Raw genomic sequence first — 16,818 nt, forward strand, 5'->3', positions numbered from 1 at the left:
AGCGTATATAGTCCCTTCTGGACAGGACGTCGGCACATCGCAGGACTGCTCCTTTTTGCCAGTTGAACATACGGAAGCAACGGGAAATGAAGTGTTTTGCTCAAGAAAACAGGCATTGCCCGGTTCTGGGATCGAAACCACAATACCTTGACCAGTAAGCCATGCGCCTCCAAAATGCATATTGTATATGGAGGAGTATTCCCCCAAACAAATTAGTATTAACTTCATACTGGAGCAAACACACTACGGTACTGCATGTGACAAGGCTTGCTCTCTGGAATACTGGATGGTGGTCCGCATAGCTTCCGTCGTTCCAGTTTTGTTACAAGTCCCGACTCTAGTCAAGATCATTATAGGAGACGTAACCGAAGTTGTATTACAGTAGATATGAACCCGAGACAGCACGATTTACAAAGTAAATATTTTAACCAGTCGGCGCACGAACACATACATACACGCTTATTTGAGTGAACATGATATATGCAAATACGGATAAATGGACATTAAAACACTGTTCATCATTTCTGCCGTTCGTAATGATGACGACGTTGATAACAAATGCAATGGTGGTGGTAGTGGTGGTGGTGGTGGTGATGTTAATAAAATGATGATGATAATGGTCATGGTGTTGGTGGTGGTGGTGGTGATGATGATGATGATGATGGTGACGACACTGATGACTGGTCAGACAGACGGATTAATTTTAAAAAATTAATATGAATGTTAAAAATAATTATTAATTTTAAAGTATTACTCTTAATTCATTCAAAATTTCCTTTTTTTTAATTAAAGAAAACATACGTTTTTTTCTTTACTTTCAGTTGATGTCACTTTAATTAAAGCTATCTAGACAACCTCGTAAAGATACCTAGGAGTAACTTGATACGATAGTATATCATCTGGTTCAACGTGTACCAATTAGACAAGAGAGAGCATAGAAAACATTAGAGATGATCAACGTTCAAAAATAACAATACAAAAAAAATAAACGAAAGACAAAAGAAAAACCAACAAAAGAACAATTAGGATAACCAACGGAAAGAAAAATAATTATGACAGGAAATCTAATCATGAGGAATTTTTTCCCTTTCCGTCTCTTTATGGTTTCTTTATTTTTTTTTCTATTCTTTTCTTTTCTTTTGTCGAGAAAACAAAATTGGTCATATTACGAATGTCTCTAGGACAACAGTGGATGATCAAAAGCATTGTCTGAAAGGAGCAAAATAAAAATAGTAATATTAATAATAGTAATAAATAGATGACGAATAAAAAAAGGAAACAGAGAAAGTAAAAAAAAATAAAAACAAAGAGAGAAATACTTTCGATAATTATTCGATCTTCTTATGTGTGAATTCTTTCATGAGATCAAGAACATTTATTAATTTGCATCTAGTTATGCGTTATGTGTATGAGGATGTGTATACATGCATACATCCACCCATCCATCCATCCATCCATCCATCTATATATATATATGTGTGTATGTAAGTAAACATATATTTATATATATATATATATATATATATATATTATATATATATATATATATATATGTAACAAAACATTCATATATATATATATATATATATATATAGAGAGAGAGAGAGAGATACACATACATATATAGATATATGCGCACAAACATATACTTATGTAAATATATGTATATACACGCACACACATATATATGTGTGTATTTGTGTCCTCAAACAAATCCACACTCACAGTCACACGCGCACACACGTGTGTGTGTGTGTGTTTCACAAGCAATATAAATAGAACTCAATATATGAATTGGAGATTATGTATATTATTTATTAGCAGTGAAAGAAGCTGAATGCCTTAGAGACCCAGATTTTCGTGCAAATGCACTTATCAGGTTTGACAAGTGCATTGACACGAGATTTTCACTCTGAGAAAATAGCTTCACACCTGATAAATACCAACATGTTCAAGGAAATGGGTAATTCGATTACATCGACCGCAATACTTCACTGGTACTTATATTTTATCGACACCGAAAAAATATATTTCTTTACTGCCCAGAAGGGGCTCAACATAGAGGGGACAAACAAGGACAGACGAAGGGATTGAGTCGATTATATCGCCCCCAATGCGAAATTGGTACTTGATTTATCGACCCCGAAAGGATGAAAGGCAAAGTTGACCTCGGCGGAATTTGAACTCAGAAAGTAACGACAGACGAAATACCGCTAAGCATTTCGCCCGGTGCGCTAACGTGTCTGCCAGCTCGTCAACCTCGACGGAATTTGAACTCAAAAGAACGAGATGACAGACAAAACGTCTCTAAGCGTTTTGCCCGGCATACTACTGGTTCTTCCAGCTGGTCGCTTTATGCTCTCTATATTATGGCTGCCTGCACCTTGTGTTTTAATCGTGATATGGTCAAATTTGCCTTCTATACGGATATAAAGGAAATATTCAGCGAAGGACGGCTTTGCAGAACTGATGTTAAGTGCGATATGTCGTACAGTATCAGTTTCATCTTGCGTTGAGGGACGATACTGAACAGTCTCTTGTAGAGGACTTTAGGAAACATCACAATTTTCCTTCTGTTTATCATCCTTCTTCGCAACACACAATCTGTCATGAGAGTTAGATTCCGGTTTGGAATAAACATCTATCTTGCAGAATACAATAGAATATATACGTATAAACGTACAAATATATAATTTCTTAATGCTCTATGTATCGTCTTTGGATAATTTGAAATGTATTGTATATGATCTTTGATACAGATACAATTTTAGTTTCATCATAAAAAAAATGAACGAAGTGGTTGTATTTGGTCTTATTACAGGTTTTCACTTCTGCGGGGAAAATTGTGATATTAGCACAATGTGATTGCCGTCTTTAAAGATAATCATCCAAAAACGACTATCAATATTCTTTCCATAACAATTTTGTGGCACATAGCTATCCATTGTGCATCTATACAAAGTTACATAAAAGTTCATGCGTTAACACTGTACCTTAAAGCGTGTGTTTAATAACAAATACAAATATTACATGTCACAAACACACTGAGACATATATGTATGCATGTATACATGTATGTACGTATGTATATGTGCGCATGTATGCATGTATGTATGTATGTATGCATTTATTTATTATGTATACATGCATGTATGCATGCATGTATAAGCGAGTGTATGTTTCTTACTTTCTTGTATAATAATAATAATAGCAATACCAGGCAGTGGCTCTCATGGCTTCTGATCTTAACTGATTGGAATGTTATCATGTACATTGTTTTGCTTGGTATAAAAGATGGGCTACAGCAAATATTCTGCCCAATACCACAGATTTGCATGTCAGTTGCTTGACCTTAACCAGTTGAGAATGTCCCTTAGTGGCTGACGATATGCGCACCTCTGATCACGAGCAGAAATAGTGGGGAGAGGGCATCATATCCATGTGTTGAGAGGAATTCTTTGGAGTTTGGATAAGTCACCTCTGAAAACATGGGTGTTTTGTTCAACATCCTTAAACAACCCTCATTTAGGGATATTTTGAGCGAGAAAGGCTACTCGACCTGTAAAGAATTCTAACTGGGCCCCACCTGCAATGTCATGCGCTGTTTATCTTGATCAATACGTCGCGCATATATGGCTGTGATGCATGTGCCTGGTGCACTCTTACCAGATGGGTAGTCATGTTGGCTATACTAGGCTTCGTATATTTTACCCCAGTGTCACTTTGATGACATGCACTGCTCTCTCACTCAATAATAATAGGAATAAGAATAATTACGGTTTCAAATTTTGCCAAAAGGGCAGGTATTTTTGGGGAGTGGATGGGTCGATTTCATCAATTCCAGTGTTCAACTGTTACATATTTTGTCGACCATGAAAAAATGAAAGGCAAAGCTGACCTCGGCGGAATTTGAACTCAGAACGTAGCGACGGGTATAATACCTATTTCTTTATTACCCACAAGGGGCTAAACATAGAGGGGACAAACATGGACAGACATAGGTATTAAGTCGATTACATCGACCCAAGTGCATAACTGGTACTTAATTTATCGACCCCGAAAGGATGAAAGGCAAAGTCGACCTCGGCGGAATTTGAACTCACAACGTCACGGCAGCCGAAATACCGCTAAGCATTTCGCCCGACGTGCTAACAATTCTGCCAGCTCGCATTTCAGCGCACTAACGATCCTACCACCTCACCGCCTAATGATAATGATAGTGATGATGATGATAATGATGATGATGATGAGCAGGAGGAGGAGGAGGAGGAGGAGGAGGATTTCTTTTCTTTTCTTTCTTATATTTTTAATAGCAGTAACTAACTGCTTAGAGGTCAAATTCCATTTTAGTATCTTCACTACTAGCAATACCACCTTCCGATCACCAACCATTGAGTTATTGATAATATTAAAAGTCTTTCATTTGAATTTGACTTCAACATCTATTATTATCTCCTCAGATATTCTTTTCCTAATAATTTCTTTTATTTCAGTCTCTTTGATCTTACAGGCTTCTAGTATTCTTAAGTGCTTGTATCTATTCAACTCAATATCTTTCATTACTTCACCATCAGATAACACTATTCCATAGGTTGACACAATCCTCCTTCTTTTTCACTTGAAGTGTCCTGAATTCCACTGTTATATCTTCAATAAATAAATGAATAGTTTTCAATGAAACTGCATCTGGTTTTCACTCTTTTCGAATAACTTGAAATCATCCATCAACAAAAGATGGGCGATTTAAATAATTTCATTCAGCAATAGCATGTCAGTTACGAATAAAATAGGTGGCGTATTATAACCTTGGAAAGTTTCTCCTTATTTAAACTAATCCAGATACTTCTCCTAACATTCTCAAATCAGTCTTCTACCGGTGCATACTAGCTCTGATGAAATCCGGTATTCGCTAAATTGAAACGTTTCATACATATTATTACCCACAAAAGAGGTATCATGTCGCACTTATACATATACGTGAAAAAAAGAAAGAAAGAAAGAAAGAAAGGATAAAGAAAAAAAGAAAGATGTAATTATTATAATCTATTTACGCCATTGCTAAATTGGTATAACTCCTCGTAGAATATTTCGGCACTGATTTGGCAGCCAGTAATTGATATTATGTCCCTCAACTGTTTTTACGACAGCCTTCCTGTTAAACAGGTAGTATTTGATGTTCCACAAGAAAGAAATACAATCAGCAATTTTTCTGATTTGCAATTTCTTGATTAGTGCGAGATATAACACAAGACGGAAATGATCGAATTTTTTCCTATTTCTTTTTTTTTTACATTTTACTGGGTCTTTCCAGTACAAAACAATTTTCCCACGTGTTTTTAATAAAAGTAACGTTACTCTATTATATTTGACACTATCTGGCCAGAGAATAAAGGAAGAAACTTGATCAGTTTTGAGGAGGTGAAGATAACTTTCGGGAATAGTTTAAAGCTAATAGTTCGGAATTGTTGTTGGTTGGTGTAAAATTCTTTTGTGTAATAGAGACAGTAGGTTGTATTGATAAAGATGACTTTTGGAGAAGCAGAATAGAGAAAAAAAGATACATTTTAGGTTGGAAAAACAATAAATTCATACTTCAAAAAAGATATATCCAATTGTTTGAATAAGCAAGAGAGTGAAAATCAGATTTAAAGGTTGGAATTAAAGCATCTAATTTGTACAACAGAGGGACAAGCACTTAGAACAAAGTGTACGTCGATAAGAACTTTTGAATTACCGTTATGTAGAATTTGTGGGGGAAGTGATGAAAGCAGTAGCGTTAAAGTGAGAGAATGCAGTAAATATGATCATAGAAAATACAAAACAAGCCTCGACAGCAAGCGCCTATGGTTCAGTGAAAACTATGCAACTAATATATTTTGGATAGAGCTCTTAGATACGAATATCATGTAGCAAAAACTCGTTTGAGGATAGAGATTAATCGAAACTATCGACCCAATATTTTTTTACCTTAGATACAAAGACAGAAAGTTAATGAGAGGGACAATCAACTACACTGATTCCATAATGTGGAGTTACTTTATTTTCATCGACTCTGCCTCTTATCTTATCGACTCACCCTCTTATTTTAACCTACATCGGGAAGAAATTTGTTCCTCGCATTCGTGAGACGTTGAAAAGTCGATTAAGACTTAACTGGAGAAGGAAAACTTGTTCTCAGTTTTTCCAGTTGTCTCCATTACAAAATCTGTTTCATAGTTTCTTTGTAGCCACTAGATAGACTTTAGTTGCTCTTCACTCATCTTGGACAGAGCTGACTGGAAACACTCTCACTGGAAGAATTTAACTCGAAATTGCAATACCCACTTGATCAGTCGCAAGGCAGCACTGTAAAAGCAGGGAATTTGGAAGCTATCCTGAATCTCCGGATTGGAACTCTATGAAACAACCCGGCCAGTTGATTCTCATCAAAGCCAAACTTTTTTGAGAACTTTGTTGCTGCTATGGAATGCTAACATGAAAGTTCTACCAATTATATTATATTTAACACAATTGATGGAGGGCCTACCAGGTGGTTTGTTTTGGTTTTCGCTTGACGAGCTGTGAGAAACCAGGCTTAACAAAGGATGGCCACAAAACCTCATCTTCCGAAAATACCTGCACAGACTACATCCTTGCTATGTTTGGCCAACATCAGCTACGCTATATCAAGAAAAGCTTTAAGAGAGTTTGGGAAACTGATGATTTTCATCATCAGAAGCACACATTGATCCTCCTCAAGAAGCAAAACAGCCAAACGTTCTAATCTCGTCAAATGATAAAATAGAAAATGCAAGATGATTAGAGGGCAGATATAACGGAGTTGGTGTACGCGTTTGCCAGACTTTTAAGGAATAGCTTCCACTCTATTTCTGGATGAGACTGGCAATCCCTTTTATACGGTCTCTTACCAACCTAACTTGAATTATTTGTCAACCAGTTCAGCTGCTCCATCAGTCCAGCCTCCTACAACGGAGGCCGGTGACAGTAAGTTGTTTATTCATGTGCCACTCACCGACTTATCCGACTTAATTTTAGCTTCTTTTCTTGGTTTATATTCCTTTATTACAATAACGATAACTTCAAATTCTAAGGTTGAAATAATCGTTTACATCGTCTGAGTAAGATTCAGTGTATACTAAAGTAATGAGATCCAATATGGTTGAAGGACTAAGAGTATGATACAAAACGATTCAGATTGGAGTAGTGATTAGTTGGCAACGTATTCTGAAATGATGCACGCTTTGGAAACGATTCCAGAACGTAATACACCGTGGGCAGTCACTACCTATCGATAGACGATCTGACTGAAAAGTTTCGATTGATTCCTATTGAACAAAATTCCACCAAAGCCATATTTATCGCCACCTCTTCGCTTCTCTCTGTAATGCATCACTTGAGATATAGGTTGTTGAAGCAGATGTACTCGAGCTCTATTTTATAACATTACACACTGTTAGAACAAAAAGATAATAAAAATTGTTATACTAGTAATAAAGAAAATTCAATACTCTCACTTTTATGGAAGATTGAGCCATACTTGTTATCATCTCCAAAACAGACACGTTTACTTTAGTGTATTTTTTTAATTCTGTGAATGAAATGAGCATGGAGGTAAACCCAACTCCTGCTGGAAATAGCAGCCAAATTTCTACCAAATTGTAGCATATCTTTTTGAAATAGATAATGTAAACCAAGATACACTATACATCACATGTAACATTTTAAGCTGGGACAGCTTTCGTCATAGTTCTATTCAAAGTTGACTTACAGCTAAATAACAAGAACTACTAAGACTACTACTGCAACTATTTGTAGCAGCAGCATCAGCATCAGCAGCAGTAGCAGCAGCAGCAGTAGTAGTAGCAGCAGCAGCACCAGCAACAGTAGTAGTAGTAGTAGTAGTAGTAGTAGTTAGATTTGCGTCGGGCGAAATTTATTACGATTTTTATTCAGGATTCTCCCGTTTTAAGTTCAAATCTCGCCAAGGTCAAATCTACCTCCAAATGCACCATTCCAGGGCAGTGGACTACTGTAATCGTTAGAGCGTCAGAGAGCTATTTTCCTCAGATTTTTGCTTTCTAATTTTAAACCACATCGTGTTTCTACTAGAGTCGTGAACTTAATCCATGACCTACCAAATAACTACACGATAAAAAAAAATAGTGGTGCGTTGTGGTTAGTTTATTGTCCGGTCATTTAAGATGAATATAAATGCTTTGGAAATGAAGACAACGTAGTGATATTAATAGAATAGAAATTGCCGATTTTTTAAAAAGTTGTCTGATATTCTATTAACAAAGACCTTTCGACATTTCTGGCTCTCTGTTTTCAAAAATAAAAAGAGAAATGCTACAGTTATTTTATTGTCTTCAACATTAATAAATAAATTTGAAAATGTTGGCAAGTACAACGTCAGAAATGAAACCGTCACAGAATTATAGTATCAAACGTATATAGAAAAACAATAAGAAAACAAAGTGAATATGATTGGTATTAGATTAATCTCTGAAGACTAATTATATTCTAATGTTTTGTTTTGTTTTGTTTTTTTGTTTCTTTTGTGATTTTTTTTTCTCTTGATGACATTTCTGCATCACTAATTTATTTCCTTATCAGTTTTGCATGCATTGTTCTGTTTTAAGCTCCGTGCACATTCTAAAGCTTCTCGTTTTTATCATTGACTAGTAGGTGTTCCGACAACTATGGCTTTATATTAAGATTCTACGATATCTATAAACTAATAATACTAATAAATATAACAGTAACGATAACCATTACTCTGAATATTATTGTCGCCATTATCATTACTCAATAAAGCAGTGAGCTGGCAGAATCGCTAGCACACCGACCAAAATGCTTAGCGTCATTTCATTACGTTCTGAGTTCAAATTCCGCTGAGGTAGGCTTAGCATTTCATCCTTTTGGAGTACCAGATAAATTAAGTACCAGTGAAACACTTGTGCTTTTAGTAGAAAGGCTTATTATTAATAATATGATCATCGTTATCATCCTTATCTTTTCTTTATTGACTTCAAGCAGTGAAGATGATACAAAAATACGGAACATGCATTAGCAATTACGAAAAGTAAGGTGTGAAAGACAAATTTATAAGTACGAAAGAAAGGAGTGAGAAATGTTGGTGCTCCATCATGGCCGCAATCAAATGACTGAAACAAGTAACAAAGAGTAACATAGTATATCTATCTATCTATCTATCTATCTATCTATCTATATATATATATATATATATATATATATATATATAACTTAGAATAACTTAGAAAGGTTTTTGGCCAGTATTGGCCCAGGCCATGTCTAACTTAATAGCACCACCTGGCGAAGTCTTTCAGTTCAGGATTTGGGCACCAAGGCCCATTCGAGCAGAGAGTTATTGTTTGCGGAGACATATCCGGGTGTGGGTGGTTTGTCCGGTACTGTTTGAAGGAATTTGTCCAAAGACTTCTTGAATTTTGTGTGGTCAGTTTCTTTTTTGACGTGTCCTGGTGTAATGTTGAAGAGAGCGGGTCCAATTGAGGTGAAATAGTTGTGCCGTATTGTCGTTATGTGATGCGATTTATATTTTTGTTGTGGACGGATGGCACGTGGTCCAAGCCTTGGATGCATTTTGAAGGTGATGCCAACATCATTCGGACAGTGCTGATGGAATATTTTCCACATCATACAGATAATGTAGCGTTCACGGCGTCGTTGGAGTGAATACAATTTCAGCTTCTCTAGTCTACCCCAGTAGTCAAGGTCTGACATGCCATCTATCTTTTTTGTGATTGACCTTTGGGGAGCTTCAATTCTCATAATATTTTGTTTTGTGTAGGGAGACCACAGTGGACAGCAGTATTCAAGGTGGGGTCGGGCAAAAGTGGAGAAGAGAAGGATAATAGCGTGGGAATCTCTCGACTGGAAGGTTCTGAGAATCCAGGAACACATTCTGCGGGCCATGTCAACTTTGCTGCTTATATGTGTAGCCCAGCTTATGTTGTTGTCCACTGTTACTCCCACGTCTCTGATGTTGTTGGATGCCATGAGAATTTCTCCAGAAGGAAGAGAGTATGGGAGTTTCAGAGCGTCCTCCCTTCCAAAGTGGATCAGTTCGAATTTGTCTTCATTTAGCAACATGTTATTCTTTTCCGCCCATTGGACAACAGCCAGTAGGTCTGACTGAAGGTTTATTCGGTCATCCACGCCATTGATGACCTTCTGGAGCTTGGAATCATCAGCGAAGGTTCTGATGTTACTGTGTTTGATGGTGTCAGTAATATCATTTATGTAGATGATGAAGAGAAGTGGGCCCAACACAGTGCCTTGTGGGACACCACTGCTGACTTTGGCTGGGCTGGATTTGACTCCTTCGACTACAACATGTTGGGTTCTGCTAGACAGGAAGCACTTGATCCATTGCAGCAGCTTTCCAGTGACACCAATATTGGACAGCTTTCTCAGAAGGATCTTATGATCAACCCTGTCAAAGGCCTTGCTGAAATCAAGGTAGATGACATCAGTGTTATATATATATATATATATAACTTAGAATAACTTAGAAAGGTTTTTGGCCAGTATTGGCCCAGGCCATGTCTAACTTAATAGCACCACCTGGCGAAGTCTTTCAGTTCAGGATTTGGGCACCAAGGCCCATTCGAGCAGAGAGTTATTGTTTGCGGAGACATATCCGGGTGTGGGTGGTTTGTCCGGTACTGTTTGAAGGAATTTGTCCAAAGACTTCTTGAATTTTGTGTGGTCAGTTTCTTTTTTGACGTGTCCTGGTGTAATGTTGAAGAGAGCGGGTCCAATTGAGTTGAAATAGTTGTGCCGTATTGTCGTTATGTGATGCGATTTATATTTTTGTTGTGGACGGATGGCACGTGGTCCAAGCCTTGGATGCATTTTGAAGGTGATGCCAACATCATTCGGACAGTGCTGATGGAATATTTTCCACATCATACAGATAATGTAGCGTTCACGGCGTCGTTGGAGTGAATACAATTTCAGCTTCTCTAGTCTACCCCAGTAGTCAAGGTCTGACATGCCATCTATCTTTTTTGTGATTGACCTTTGGGGAGCTTCAATTCTCATAATATTTTGTTTTGTGTAGGGAGACCACAGTGGACAGCAGTATTCAAGGTGGGGTCGGGCAAAAGTGGAGAAGAGAAGGATAATAGCGTGGGAATCTCTCGACTGGAAGGTTCTGAGAATCCAGGAACACATTCTGCGGGCCATGTCAACTTTGCTGCTTATATGTGTAGCCCAGCTTATGTTGTTGTCCACTGTTACTCCCACGTCTCTGATGTTGTTGGATGCCATGAGAATTTCTCCAGAAGGAAGAGAGTATGGGAGTTTCAGAGCGTCCTCCCTTCCAAAGTGGATCAGTTCGAATTTGTCTTCATTTAGCAACATGTTATTCTTTTCCGCCCATTGGACAACAGCCAGTAGGTCTGACTGAAGGTTTATTCGGTCATCCACGCCATTGATGACCTTCTGGAGCTTGGAATCATCAGCGAAGGTTCTGATGTTACTGTGTTTGATGGTGTCAGTAATATCATTTATGTAGATGATGAGGAGAAGTGGGCCCAACACAGTGCCTTGTGGGACACCACTGCTGACTTTGGCTGGGCTGGATTTGACTCCTTCGACTACAACATGTTGGGTTCTGCTAGACAGGAAGCACTTGATCCATTGCAGCAGCTTTCCAGTGACACCAATATTGGACAGCTTTCTCAGAAGGATCTTATGATCAACCCTGTCAAAGGCCTTGCTGAAATCAAGGTAGATGACATCAGTGTTATATATATATATATATATATATAGAAATGGACGAATTAAAATTTTAAGATTGTATATATTTGCACGAAATTAAATTTAAAAATCGTATTACAAAACAGATAGAAATAAAAGCAAAGGAATGGAAAAGGAAAATTTACTGGCTAGGTTGTTTGGGGCCACTCAGTGACCTTTGTACGAGTGCAAAAACTGTACGAGTGAACAACTTTTGGGAAATTTGGTATTGAAAGGTACCAATATCCTTATAGTTATTTCTTTTAAGTCCGTTGTAATGCCTTAGTTATACTTTCATTAATAATATATCATATGCACATTGATTATATTCTGCACCTAACTTTAAATTATTCCCAATGTGACACCACATCCGTGCAATTTTGCCTATAATCTATTTGTTTGATTTTCTAAGACGGTAAACCTTAGCTTTTCTTTCTCCTCTTCCTTTTCTTGGTTATTTTCTTCTCTCTCTTTCTCTCACTCACTCTCTCTCACACACACACACTCTCTCTCTCCATATATATATATATATATATATATATATATATATCCATCCAGCTATTTATTTATTTGTCTTTTCAGTTTTTCGGGGGCTATCAGCACTGAAATAATATAGTAACTAGGTCTTCTGCTTCAGTCATTAACTTAAATACACTTGATTAACACATTTTCCGCCACCTACTTACATTCTTTTGTGAACCCTTAAATACTAATCACCTAAAAGCTGACATACAAAGCAACATACCTAATACAATGGTCAGCACACTAGACTGCGCTCTAAGATTTAACCTTCATGTTCTCAATACAAAACTCAAATATTGCATTAATATTTAAATAAAACCAGCGACAAACAACTCAAGGGAAAGATCTGCTGTCTAGCGACCTAACTACATCTCTTTGTGAACACATATGATCTGAAGATGACAAACCTAATAGATATACATATACATACATGTATAAGTTTTAGCAATTAGCGCTTATCCAATCTTAATCAGTAGAAATTCTCCATACCTTTTAGCCACCAGGACCAAACATACAACATAATCACCATTCAACAGAACCCAGGTTGCCATAGAATGTTTTTAACTTGAAAGAGACTATATAAAGCCAAGAGGAACTTAAATGAATTACAGTCCGATGATGACTTAGCTGGTCGAAACTTCGTTATCACTGTCACTGCTATTCGTGTTAAAGAATAATGAATGTGTACTCTACAAAATGTACTGAAGAATACTTCAAATTAATATAAACTGTTTTGATTTCAGCATAAAGACACCTATATATGTATATAAGCACCGGCTAGTCATAAATTATCTTCAAAGTTGATGTTATATGCAATTTGGCAGTCATTTTATGCGAAAATATAGTGTTAATAATTATTAAATGTTTGTAAAGCTATAAAACGAACTAAGTTTTTTTTCTACAGACTGGTGTTGACGGCAAGCTAAGATTATTATATATTTTTCCAAGTGCTCAAAATAAAATTTCATTTGGTAATGATTCAAGAAGTCGTGTCTCGAAGAAAGATGAAAAAAAATGACTGCTTCGTAATATGGGAGCCAACTATAAGAGTACTCAGTACTCAGCTGGTACTTATTTTATCGATCCCTAAAGTATAAATGGCAAAGTCAACTTCTGTAGAATAATTGCTTCAAATTTTGGTGCAAGGCAAGCAGTTTAGGGGAGGGAATAAGTCGATTACGTCGACCCCAGTGCACAATTGATGCTTATTTTGACCCCGAAAAGATGAGAAGGCAAAGTTGACCTCGGTGGAGTTTGATCTCATAACAGAAAGAACAGGAAGAAATGTCACTAAGCATACATACACACACACACATACAAATACACACACACATACACACACATACATACATACTTACACACACATGCATACATACATACATACATACATACATACATACATACATACATACATACATACATACATACATACATGCATACATACATGTAAGTCATTATTCAGCTTATTTCAAATTCTTTTGCCAATAGAGAAAGAACTGGTTTCTAACCTAGATCCAAGTCTCCATTGGAATTTCAACATCAGCAACAGAGTATTTTTGTTTGTATGTATGTATGTATGTATGTATGTATGTGCAGATTTGTATTTTTTATGTATGTATTCTAATGCGTATAGTTGCATATCTAGATATGCTCATATATAATTAAATGATAAATTTCTGGAGAGTTTTATAGATGGACTGGATCTGTAGTCTTCGAATTAGCTTTCTCCTTCCTGGTTATGAGAAGCCTAATTTCTCAAGATTGGTATTTAGGCAATGTGTTACGTATCCCGAGGCCCCAGTAATTACAGGTTTAAACCTGCACTTGTAATCTGGATAGAGTAACTGCAGATTACTCAATAGTTCAGGATAGATGTTCTCTTTTCATTGATCTTCAGCTTTATGTTAACATCCGCTGGGCAGCTAATTTCCACAACTATAAACAGTTTCTCTTCTCTATCCCAAATCAGGTCTGTTGTGCTTACATTTTATTTAGGTATTCACTGGTACATTCCACCAGTATTCCTTTTTATTATGAGTGGCTACAGCTTCTACCATATTGTGGGTTATTATTTTTTTGTCCTCGGGATTATCTTTCAATCGGATTTCATAACAGAGTGTCCTAGCTACAATGTCATGTCTCATCGGTAGCTAATACCGTGATGACATTTTCGGACAACTGCTTATGGTGTGGATGATATCTTCAGTGTGAACTTAAACAAAGTCTGCATCGGTTGTCACTCTTTACGGCTTTACCTGCATCTCTATCGTTTTGTGCATCAGGTACTTGGTTGATATTTCCTGTTCCTGGATTGCAAACGCATACCCTTCAAAGTGGGAGGTAGTAATCCGGCTATTGGTCCATGATAAACTGCTTTGATGATCAGTGTTACTATCATTACGGGCCTTTCTAGTAGCATATCCATGCATAGTCTTCTGCTCATATAAGCTCATCTTTTCATTTGATGATACGTTGCGGTAGAGTCGTGTGACTTCTTTGGGCATGTATTCTAGGTTATCAGCCAGCGAGTGTTGTTCAAGGAGCTGCCTTCCAAGTCTTATGATGTTATCAGCCTCATGCATGCAAACTTGATCAAGGGATGCACTTCGACACTTAGTGATTAAAAGATGTTGCCGAAAGGATATGATGCGACATTCAAAGGCATTTTGTATGTATGCATGTATGTATGTGTATGTATGTATGTATGTATGTATGTATGTATGTATGTATGTATGTATGTATGTATGTATGTATGTATGCATGCATGTATGTATGTGTGTGTGTGTGTGTATGTATGCATGTATGCATGTATGTGTGTGTGTGTCGTCGTCGGTTTTTCCTCTTTTCCTAGAACTTAGTTTCTTCTCTGTGGAACGATTCGTTCATTGTTGATGTCTCTGTAGACCAATTCTTGCATAGAAGAGTCGATGTCATTGACTGCATGGTAATGTTGGTGGAAGACGTTGAAGTGGAGTCGTTTGATTTCTTCCCTTTTCTCTTCTTGTGGTTTTGAGGTTTTTTGGTTCTGATGGTGATAGAACACTGTCATTTGGTACAGTCTCAAGCTTGTGTTTCAAACGATTTAGGCTCAATTCCAGAGGCTTTCAGTGTTGTTTTGAGCCGGTGCTTGTATCATCGAAGATAGCAAGACCTCGTGGTCTTTTTTCCTGTGTATGTATGTACTAAAGTGGGACAAAAACGTAATATGATATATTGTGACATGTTAAACTGTAGTACATCAAACAAATACACAAACAGGCAGCTTAATCACAAGAAAGTGAGAAACTCCTGTCTAGGTGGAACTAGACAACTTCATGCTTGTAACCACTTTCTGCTCCGATCACTTTCAACGAACTTGCTCCACCAAAATTGCCTGACAGCATTTTTGACTTTCGCTTAATCGAAATAGCCCCTCATTTCCTAGCGGATGATTCTTCAGCTGTCGATATACCTCTGCTATGAACTTAAAACTGCTATCTCTTATCCGGAGGCTTTTGGTGTCCTTCATTTACCTCGTATTTAATCAGCACATCATGTAGTTTTGTTTTTTAGTGCCATTAGCAAAACTTCGAATTACCGTAAATTTCAATCACTCAAAGCTCTAGATGATTCCTTGTGATGACCTTCAAATCACTTGCTTTTTGTTTGGCTATTTTCTTTTTCCTTTCTTTTTTCTTTTAATACAGTTTTTTTTTTTTTTTTTGCTTTTCTCCAAATTTCATTACCTCTGCAATCATTGTAAGATGACAAGGCATAAATACTACGCGGAGCCTCTAGACAGTCATATTCGAAAAAAGATCTTTCGGTTTGTCGATGCTTAAACGTGACATTAACGACACTCGGCATACGAGATAATTCATTGTTCAATTTCGATTATTTTCGAAACTCGACTGTGGTATAGGAAAATGGTGTTAGCAGCAACCATGGTCTTCACCAGTGGGTCCTGCTGTTGTTATTGCCGCTTCGCTGCCAAATGCAGGTTCTTTAATCCTTTTGTTTACCATGATCTTTTTGGTAGTAAACCTTTCATACGTCCCTTACTATTACACATGTTGGGAATTGGCTATATGCTCTACAGTGCTAGTTTAATTAGCTTACTCGCTGCTCTCTCAATATGTTACAGCTCCGTAAGTCGGTGAGCTGATAGAATTTTTAGCACGCCGGGCAAAATGCTTTGTGATATTTCGTCCGTCTTCTCGTTTTGAATTCAAATTCCGCCGAGGTGGACTGATACAATTAAGTACAAGTTGAGCACAGGGGTTTATATAATCCACTTAGCCCCTTCCCTGAACTTGCTGGCTTTGCGCCAGAATTTGAAACCAATACGTTACAGCTCTGTGATGACCTTGTAGTCAACTAAACACTTATTGTCCATTCTGTTAGTCAGAAGACACAAGCCATGGCTTAACGTTCATTCAGTTTTCTCTGGCCATGATCCTCGTATATCATGTGGGACCAAACGCTTAGGAGACGTGAGGTGGATTATCTGTCCCCCATCTGATTTTGATG

Source organism: Octopus sinensis, linkage group LG4 (genome assembly GCF_006345805.1).
Source record: "Octopus sinensis linkage group LG4, ASM634580v1, whole genome shotgun sequence".
NCBI lineage: Eukaryota > Metazoa > Mollusca > Cephalopoda > Octopoda > Octopodidae > Octopus > Octopus sinensis.